A 10,917-nucleotide genomic window follows, 5' to 3' on the forward strand; every position below is an offset into this window, starting at 1 on the left:
CATGTCTACAAAATCACCTTTACCTTCAAATACAGTTTTCTTGCGACCGACAGAGACGTAGGCAAAGTTAAAAGTTGCTATTTCCATTACATCACGTTAATCAGAATCGGTAATTTACATCTGCAGCGGAACAAAATTCCGTTCCGCCCAGGGTGGGGCTCGAAGCCACGACCCTGGGAATAAGAGCATCATGCTCTACCGACTGAGCTAGCCGGCTGCCTCGGTGAATACCTGCCGGTTAGCACGTCACACAGTACTCGTTATGGTTGGGTGGTCCCATACAGAATCTCTCCATGCTGCCTAATGTTTTCCTAACTTCGCACTCGTCACGTACTTCACTTTTATTTTATAATCATTTCTGGGAGGTAAAGGAATTGCATGACAACCTGCAGAGCTAGTGGCGTCAAAATTAACACACATACTTGATGTGACTCAAAAGCCGAAAGAGTGACTTTCCGACGTTGTTTTAGATGTGCAAGTGCCAGTCAAAACTCGCGGTGACGGCACTCTGCCGACCATTTCGCTAGTTAACACCGGTCTTGTTGTGTGTGTTTCAAGCTCAAGAGCATCTCCAAGCAGAAAATGGTCAACAGCAACATTAAGACGGTTTCGTACTGCTCAAATGCTACAATAAAACGGTATGTTTCTTTTTCAGAACTGGAAAAAAACCGACCGTGACAGCATTCGAACCTATAATCTTCGGATCCGAAGTCCGACGCCTTATCCATTCGGCCACACGGTCACTAGCGACCATGTATAACTTTTATACGACTCATCTCGTAACGCTCACACCCCTGAGGAATTGTGTTTTCGTTCCACACAGCCGCTGCCCCTTGCTCTTTCCCACCCAAACGTTACATTCAACCTCTTACGAGACCGACCACATATAGACAGGGAAACAAGACCACACACTTTGTGCATTCGGAATCGAAGGCAGGGCGTCCCTCGCCGCATTTGCTACTTCTGCAGAAGCGGCGGCGGCGGCGACGGCGACGACGACGACGATGACGACGACGACGACGACGACGACCGTGAGAGGCCCTGAGAAATGTGAGAAATTCATCTATAATATGTAATTCCGACTGCCACGTCCCACCTTATGCTGTACCGCTTTGGCAAATGCTTTATCTGCGCCATTCGCCTTAATCACATCTGAACGTAATTCTTAATGAAACGCTTGTCGCTAATTGTTCGTCATCACAGATACTGTTTGCTATACGGCCACGACGCGCAACTGATTTCGAAAATTCGTCTTCCTCCTCTGAGGATGGGAACTCACGCCCCCTGTTTTACTAGACCAGTGCTCTACCACTTTTTTTTTATTCTTTTTTTTTTCCTTTTTTTGGGCCTCCTTTCTCCCCACACAGTCCATCCATTCGCTCTCCTTTTATGCCTTCTTCGGCGAGCTTCTATGCTATATCGACTGATTTTTTTTTTCAAATTTACTGTGACAGTTAGGGAAATGAAATGATGTTTGGCTTCTTCGCCATGTGAGGCTTCTCCTCCGTAGAACTGAAAATTGAAAAATTAAGGCTTCTTGGGAATTAATAAATTGTCACTCTTGCTTCATACTGAAAAAAATTAAACAAAAATAGAAAGATTGTAACTGAGGAACACGTGCAAGAAGCTTCCACTGCATTGTGTGCAACGAAACCACCTTCCGATATTACCGAGATTCTGGAAAATCATCATAGATGAAAGTAGTTGCTGGAGATATGGGGTTCATCCAGCAGTAAGTGTGAAGCCGCAGTGCCGTTTCGGGGTTCTGACCGAGGCCTTCACGGCTACCGTAGCGGCCCTGGGGCACACGAAGTCCCCACCGTACTTCACCCTCAACAGCGATCCCCTACTTTGGCCTGTGACTACATTTTTCGTAGACGAGGGCTATTAAGATGTTTATCCAATCCCTTGTCTCTGAAACAGAATGTGTAACATGTTACCAAAAGTTTTTTTGTGGTCCCTGCGCGTACATATCTGATAATATTTTGCTCGTTCGTATAATTCGTATTCTAAAACACGGTCATTGCCGTGTTCAGATATAACGTAATGTACATAATTGCCAAACAACCACAACACAGCATTGGTTTTCTGGACAGGGAAGAAAACACCATCGGGGAAGAGTAATTTTTCAACATTGATCTCAGTACTAACAGTTCTGGTTATAAAGGCTACCCGCCGTTGGAGTCCCCTCCATATTTCGGCGTATCCGCCACAGAGAAAGCGGTGGATCAATGTGTCAACTGCGTCACATCGGGTGCACACAATCGTGTCACTAAGACCAATGGAGTGCAACTTTTCGTTAGTGGAAACTACGTTATTAACAACTCGGTACCAGGTTGCCTGAATGTCGGAAGACAGTTCACGATTACTAATATTTTTCCAAATTCTTTTCCAGTCTTTGTCGGGATATCTGCACTCCATTTTGTTGACATGTTCTTTCGTTGTTAAGAGTTCCATTAATTTCCTGCAATTCCTTGATTGTGGATTCGTGACAATACTGTCCATGTAGCTAATCTCTAAAAAGAACTGGCGAATATATTTCAATTTATAATTAATTCCGCCTATATTTATGGGTGGACGTAAATTTTCTGGCTGTAGGAGTCGATACAGCCTGGCTGTAATACTATGTGGATGTTTTTCTATAATTTGTAGGGTCCTCTTTATATATAACGCCGTAGTCTTCCGCCATATATCTGTTAAACCGAGGCCACCTTCAGCGGAAGGTAACGTAACTGTACCGACTGCTACTCTAAAAATATTCCCTGTCCATATAAATCGGCAAATGATACTCATTATACGTTTGGCAATGGGTTTCGAAACTGGCAATATTTGACCTATATATATAGCTTTTGATAAAATGGACCAATTAATTATTCTGATTCGTTGTTTAATGTTCAGATGTCTGGTCTGATTGAGTATTGTGGCTCCTCTGATTGTATCCAGTACTTTCTTCCAATTGTAGGTCATGGTCTGAAGCGGACATCGGTAAAAGGTGACACCCAGAGCGGTGTGACGATCGACGGAGCGTGCCCATTCCAAACGGACATCTTGAAGACCTTTAAGATTTAAAAACGAACTCTTCACCTCGTTAACCCTAGCGCCTGTAGCTTCACAAAAGATCTGAATATTCGTAGTTAATTTCTCTAAATCTTCGTTACTACGAATAACCACTCCAACGTCATCAGCATATGCATTGGTGACGTTGTTAACGCCAGATATCGTGATGCCCTCAAGATCGACATCGAGTCTCCTTAGTAAAGGCTCCAGTGCAACAACATACAGGAGCATTGACAAAGGACTTCCCTGTGGGACGCCGTTGCGAATTTCAATGGGTGGAGTGAAATGCCCATTTACAGACACTTGTGTTTGGATGCCTTCAACAATGTTAATTAAAACTTGCACAAAATGTTGACTAAAACCCACATAGGTCAACGTTCTGAACAAAAATAAGTGGTTGACCCTGTCAAAAGCCTTTGAGAAGTCGATAAAGGCAAGGCCTCCTGGTGAGGATGACGTTGCAAAAATTGCAGAGACATCCCTATATTCACAAACAGTTTTAAAAATATTCCGCCCCGAGAGACAGGTTTGGTGGTCACCTATGATCTTCTCCATTAGAGGTCTCAGTTTTTCCTTCAGTACACGTGCAATTATTTTATAATCCGAGTTCATCAAACATATTGGTCTCAATTGATTGAGATCTTTAACTGTCGCGTTCCTTCCCTTTGGTATTAGCACAGTTACGCTTTCTTTGAACTCGCGTGGAACAGTAACACCTTGCAACACTTCATTTATCACTTCTGTGAATTGATTACCGATGAGAGGCCAAAATTTACAATAAAACTCTACAGGCAAGCCATCAGGCCCTGGGGACTTACGGGTAGGCGAATATTTAAGTATATCAAACACCTCCTCACATGTGATCGCAGTGGTAAGGGACACATTGTCCTCGTCATTGATAACGTTGTCGATACCTGTAGTTCGTAGCAAATCGTTCGCACAGTCTAGATTATACCGGGTATCAGTATATAACGTACGATAAAATCCATAAACTGCATTTAAAATGTCAGAGTGTTCCGTCAGCACCCGGTTATCGCCCACTCTAAGACAAGCAATAAACGCTCGTCTTCTATTTCTTTCATGTTCGAGTAAGTGGTACAGCGCTGCGTTTTCGTCCTCCACCGTTGTCGGGACACGAGATTTAATTTTTAAACCCTCCAGCTGTTGTCGCTTGAGACTTATGAGGTGAGCCTTGATCTTCTTTATTTCAATGAAAACCTCATCAGTCATCTGCTGAGCTGATAGTTCCCTTAAGCATGTATAGTAAAATTCAACGGTAAATTCGAGACCACATCGCTCGCTCCCTCCCGTAAGCTATTAGGGATGATCTCAATTTCTTTTTAGCACATGAGGTCCACCACGCAAGGCGAGAGCTGTATTTATGGCGCATACGTAGAGCAGCCTGCCATACCTCCGCTACTGTTCTTGATAGGGCACCCTCGAACAACATATGGGTATTCAGCTTCCATAAGGGGCGACCCCAATACGTTCCTTGCTTCTGAAACCGGATGCTGCATTTCACTGCGAGATGGTCCGAAAAGGTAGTGGGAATTACTTCGATACTACTGATTTTATTTTCCAGGTTTGCTGTGACGTATATTCTGTCTATTCTGCTTTGCGAGCGACTACTGATGTACGTAAATTTGACTAACGTGGGGTATTTGCTTTCCCACACGTCTGTCCACTTCATGTTTGTCACCAAAGCCGCCAGTTCCCTGGAGAAGTTAAAATTTGGTCGCTGATCCTTTTTGTGAAGTACACAATTAAAGTCACCACCGATTAAAGCTTCCGCCGGATTCCCCTTAAGTAAATAGACCATATCGTTCTTAAAAAAATTAGCCCTATCATCTCTAGCGTTGTTACCACAGGGGACATATACATTTAAAACAGTAGTAGTAAAAATTTTACAACTGATGCCCCTCCCATTTTCTAACAGACAGATATCCTTCACATCAATACCATCTTTGACAAGGATCGCAGTCCCACATGTGGCTTCCGGTGCAATATTTAAAATCTCTTGAAAACCTGGGACATAAAAGTTATGGACATTAAATTCCTGTAGGAGGGCTATATCAGTATCCGACTGGTAAAGGAAATCTTTTAAAGAAGCGACTTTCGTTTCACTGCGAATCCGATTTATATTGATCGTGGTCACATTATATGTCAGTTCCGTTGGCATAGGTGCAGGTAAAAGAAATTGGCTAATGAAGTATACCCCATGCAGAGTCACGTCTGTACCATTCCATTCTGTCTGTCAGAAAGAAAAATAGACATTAAAAAAAAAAATTAAATGCCACTAGCATGTGTCGGGTCCATCTCCATTCCGTGGTCGGTGCGATCTTCTTGGGCATCGGCCCAATCAAGTCCTTTTCCTGAGACAGTTCGGTCTAAATCCATAGTAGTGCCGGTCTGCAAACCTGCGACGCCAAGCGGTGCGCGAGGTTGTTGTTGAAGATCATCTGCATCGGCACGACTCATCTCCGCTTCAGTACACTCGTTAACTCGTGCTACTGGGCATTGTTCTCGTAGTCGTTCATTCTCCCTTAAATGTTTTAACTTTTCCCGCAATGCAGGAGCTAAACTCTCTGCTGCTTTGTGTGCCAATCTCCTCTTCTTGCCTTTCTTCGAAGATCTCTTCGGCGATCTAGCAGGAGATGAAGTTTGCGACCTGTCAGGAGAAGTACCGGATGATACGTCTGACGTCGCCTGTTCCTTTTTTCGGACAAAAGTCCGCGTATCGCATTCCACAACGGCAGAAGGAGGCGCATCTTTTTCCATGGCTCCCACTGGTAGCAACCCAGTCTCCAATTCTACACTATCGCTCGTTGTGGTTTCCTTGACGCAAGTGTCTTCTGTGGGCGCCAACGTGAAACCAATGTCCAGATTGCTATCTTCGTTCATAGTTCCCGCAGAGTGGATGCCTGGAGCGTCCACTCCTCGGAAACTAGTGGCAATATCCTCACGTTGGTGGGAATCCTGACGACGCAAGGAAACCTCCGTTGCGGGTATTTGGGGATCTTCGGCCGAGTCCGCGGAAGAACGAGCAACCACAGTGGGAGAGTTGGAAAAAGTTGGCGTCGGCATAGATTCGAGGGGCGCGGAGCTGATCGGCAGACCATCCGCAAATCTAGAGCTTGAAGCCGGAGTATCATCGACAACCGCCCGCGAGGCAGCAGGCTCACCGCGCACAGGCGGCACCGACTCGCCTCGGCTGCGGAAGTCAGCAGCGGCAGCGTATGACAACTTCATACCAACAACAGGGCCGGAACTCGGCAGCTCGTCACGCGGTAACTGCGGGACACGCCGCCGTGAACATTCTGCACGAATGTGTTCCGTGGAATTGCATAAAGCGCAAGTCCGCGGTTGCCCATCATAGATAATCAAAGCACGATACCCACAAATATTAAGATAAGAGGGGACATGCTTCTGTAATTCAATCTTAATTTGCCTTACGCCGTTCAAGACAGGAAACATATGAGCTTCAGACCACCTTTCTGCCACATTGGAAATAATTCTGCCATAAGGCCGAAGGGCAACATTAAGTTCTTCGGGCGGAATTTCAAAAGGGAGCTCAAACACTCTGATCGTACGAATCCCGTACCCAGCATGACTAACAGCAACGTCACTCACATTCCCATCAGAATGATTAAACTTCACGCTACCTCCGCAACGATCCACAATGGAACTACATAATTCTGGACTTTTCATCTTCAGATACACAGCATTTGTCACAAACGAGAGATAAACTCCGACAACATCATCACCGTTAATCAATACTTTTTCGATAAACCATGCTTTAATTTCAAATGCTTTAGGTCGAACGAAATTTCGATCGAAAGTAAACTTGATTGTGTCTTTCCTCAAATAATTCGACCTATTCATTCTAGAACTTCATGAATACAAGTGCAACACGAATAGCGGCTTAGCAGCACCACTAACCTCAAACGCAGCGACTCAGCCTGTGTTTACTACAGCCAGACGTCCAGCTCCGCCACACGTCCTTCCCGCTCGGCGGCTGACTCGCAACAATTAAGAATTACGCTCAGATGTGATTAAGGCGAATGGCGCAGATAAAGCATTTGCCAAAGCGGTACAGCATAAGGTGGGACGAGGCAGTCTGAATTACATTTTATAGATGAATTTCTCACATATCTCAGAGCCTCTCGCGGTCATCGTCGTCGTCGTCGTCGTCGTCGTCGTCGTCGTCATCGCCGCCGCCGCTTCTGCAGAAGTAGCAAATGGCCATGGTTGCAAATGCGGCGAGGGACGCCCTGCCTTCGATTCCGAATGCACAAAGTGTGTGGTCTTGTTTCCCAGTCTATATTTGGTCGGTCTCGTAAGAGGTTGAATGTAACGTTTGGGTGGGAAAGAGCAAGGGGCAGCGGCTGTGTGGAACGAAAACACTATTCCTCAGGGGGGGGGAGCGTTACGAGATGAGTCGTATACAAGTTATACTTGGTCGCTAGTGACCGTGTGGCCGAATGGATCAGGCGTCGGACTTGGGATGTGAAGATTACAGGTTCGAATGCTGTCACGCTCTTTTTTTTTCCAGTTCTGAAAAAGAAACATACCGTTTTAATGTAGCAATTGAGCAGTACGAAACCGTCTGAATGTTTCTGTTGACCATTTTCTGCTTGGAGATGCTCTTGAGATTGAAACACACACAACAAGACCGGTGTTAACTAGCGAAATGGCAGGCAGAGTGCCGTCACCGCGAGTTTTGACTGGCACTTGCACATCTAAAACAACGTCGGAAAGTAACTCGTTCGGCTTTTGAGTCACATCAAGTAAGTGTGTTAATTTTGACGCCACTAGCTCTGCAGGTTGTCATGCAATTCCTTTACCTCTCAGAAATGATTATGAAATAAAAGTGAAGTACGTGACGAATGTGACGTTAGGAAAACATTTGGCAGCATGGAGAGATTCTGTATGGGACCACCCAACCCAAACGAGTACTGTGTGACGTGCTAACCCGCAGGTATTCACCGAGGCAGCCGGCTAGGTCACTCGGTAGAGCATGATATTCTTAATCCCAGGGACGTGGGTTCGAGCCCCACGCTGGGCGGAACGGAGTTTTGTTCCGCTGCAGATGTAAATTACCGTTTTTCTGATTAACGTAATGTAATGGAAATAGCAACTTTTGACTTTGCCTACGTCTCTGTCAGTCGCAAGAAAACTGTATTTGAAGGTAAAGGTGATTTTGTAGACATGTGTGAAAGACATGTTCTGAAATGCAAGTGTTGTTGTTTGGAGAGCACATCGGTTACGTGTCAGATGTGTAGCCAAGCAGTAATGGATCGCCATAGCTGCAAATAGTAGTCGGTAATATGAAGTGTTGTCAGCTCAAGTCTGATGATCCAGACGACCGTAAGGACGAAGTACGCAAGAGTACCGCTAGGCCGCGCCTCTTTAGCTCAGTGGTAGAGCACTGGTCTAGTAAACCAGGGGTCGTGAGTTCCCATCCTCAGAGGAGGAAGGCGAATTTTGGAAATCAGTTGCGCGTCGTGGCCGTATAGCAAACAGTATCTGTGATGACGAACAATTAGCGACAAGCGTTTTATTAAGAATTACGCTCTGATGTGATTAAGGCGAATGGCGCAGATAAAGCATTTGCCAAAGCGGTACAGCATAAGGTGGGACGAGGCAGCCTGAATTACATTTTATAGATGAATTTCTCACATATCTCAGAGCCTCTCACGGTCGTCGTCGTCGGCATCGCCGCCGCCGCCGCCGCCGCTTCTGCAGAAGTAGCAAATGGCCATGGTAGCAAATGCGGCGAGGGACACCCTGCCTGCGATTCCGAATGCACAAAGTGTGTGGTCTTGTTTCCCAATCTATATTTGGCCGGTCTCGTAAGAGGTTGAATGTAACGTTTGGGTGGGAAAGAGCAAGGGGCAGAGGCTGTGTGGAACGAAATCACTATTCCTCAGAGGTGTGAGCGTTACGAGATAAGTCGTATACAAGTTATACTTCGTCGCTAGTGACCGTGTGGCCGAATAGATAAGGCGTCGGACTTCGGATCTGAAGATTACAGGTTCGAATGCTCTCATGCTCGGCTTTTTTCCAGTTCTGAAAAAGAAACATACCGTTTTAATGTAGCAATTGAGCAGTACGAAACCGTCTGAATGTTTCTGTCGACCATTTTCTGCTTGGAGATGCTCTTGAGCTTGAAACACACACAACAAGACCGGTGTTAACTAGCGAAAAGGTCGGCAGAGTGCCGTCACCGCGAGTTTTGACTGGCACTTGCACATCTAAAACATCTTCGGCAAGTAACTCGTTCGGCTTTTGAGTCACATCAAGTATGTGTGTTAATTTTGACGCCACTAGCTCTGCAGGTTGTCATGCAATTCCTTTACCTCTCCGAAATGATTATGAAATAAAAGTGAAGTACGTGACGAGTGTGACGTTAGGAAAACATTAGGCAGCATGGAGAGATTCTGTATGGGACCACCCAACCCAAACGAGTACTGTGTGACGTGCTAGACCGGCATGTATTCACCGAGGCAGCCGGCTAACTCAGTCGGTAGAGCATGATATTCTTAATCGCAGTGTCGTGGGTTCGAGCCCCACGCTGGGCGGAACGGAATTTTTGTTCCACTGCAGATGTAAATTCCCGTTTTTCTGATTAACGTGGTGTAATGGAAGTAGCAACTTTTAACTTTGCCTACGTGTCTGTCAGTCGCAAGAAAACTGTATTTGAAGGTAAAGGTGATTTTGTAGACATGTGTGAAAGACATGTTCTGAAATGCAAGTGTTGTTGTTTGGAGAGCACATCGGTTACGTGTCAGATGTGTAGCCAAGCAGTAATGGATCGCCATAGCTGCAAATAGTAGTCGGTAATATGAAGTGTTGTCAGCTCAAGTCTGATGATCCAGACGACCGTAAGGACGAAGTACGCAAGAGTACCGCTAGGCCGCGCCTCTTTAGCTCAGTGGTAGAGCACTGGTCTAGTAAACCAGGGGTCGTGCGTTCCCATCCTCAGAGGAGGAAGGCGAATTTTGGAAATCAGTTGCGCGTCGTGGCCGTATAGCAAACAGTATCTGTGATGACGAACAATTAGCGACAAGCGTTTTATTAAGAATTACGCTCAGATGTGATTAAGGCGAATGGCGCAGATAAAGCATTTGCCAAAGCAGTACAGCGTAAGGTAGGACGAGGCAGTCTGAATTACATTTTATAGATGAATTTCTCACATATCTCAGAGCCTTAAGCGGTCGTCGTCGTCGGCGGCGGCGTCGCCGCCGCCGCCGCCGCCGCTTCTGCAGAAGTAGCAAATTGCCATGGTAGCAAATGCGGCGAGGGACGCCCTGCCTTCGATTCCGAATGCACAAAGTGTGTGGTCTTGTTTCCCAGTCTATATTTGGTCGGTCTCGTAAGAGGTTGAATGTAACGTTTGGGTGGGAAAAAGAAAGGGGCAGCGGCTGTGTGGAACGAAATCACTATTCCTCAGGGGTGTGATCGTTACGAGATGAGTCGTATACAAGTTATACTTGGTCGCTAGTGACCGTGTGGCCGAATGGATAAGGCGTCGGGCTTCGGATCTGAAGATTACAGGTTCGAATACTGTCATTCTCGGTTTTTTTTTCCAGTTCTGAAAAAGAAACATACCGTTTTAATGTAGCAATTGAGCAGTACGAAACCGTCTGAATGTTGCTGTTGACCATTTTCTGCTTGGAGATGCTCTTGAGCTTGAAACACACACAACAAGACCGGTGTTAACTAGCGAAATTGACGGCAGAGTGCCGTCACCGCGAGTTTTGACTGGCACTTGCACATCTAAAACATCTTCGGCAAGTAACTCGTTCGGCTTTTGAGTCACATCAAGTATGTGTGTTAATTTTGACGCCACTAGCTCTG

At 45.8% G+C, this 10,917-nt stretch overlaps 1 non-coding gene across 1 annotated transcript; it reads right to left on the reverse strand.

Moving 5' to 3' along the window:
• Window positions 1–669: 669 nt before the first annotated feature.
• On the reverse strand, window positions 670–742 carry Trnar-ucg (transfer RNA arginine (anticodon UCG)). The gene has a single exon. It is a non-coding gene; the product is annotated as a tRNA-Arg (tRNA).
• Between the last annotated feature and the right edge of the window lie 10,175 nt (window positions 743–10,917).

The sequence above is a fragment of the Schistocerca gregaria genome, chromosome 1 (genome assembly GCF_023897955.1).
Source record: "Schistocerca gregaria isolate iqSchGreg1 chromosome 1, iqSchGreg1.2, whole genome shotgun sequence".
NCBI classification, from domain to species: Eukaryota; Metazoa; Arthropoda; class Insecta; order Orthoptera; family Acrididae; genus Schistocerca; species Schistocerca gregaria.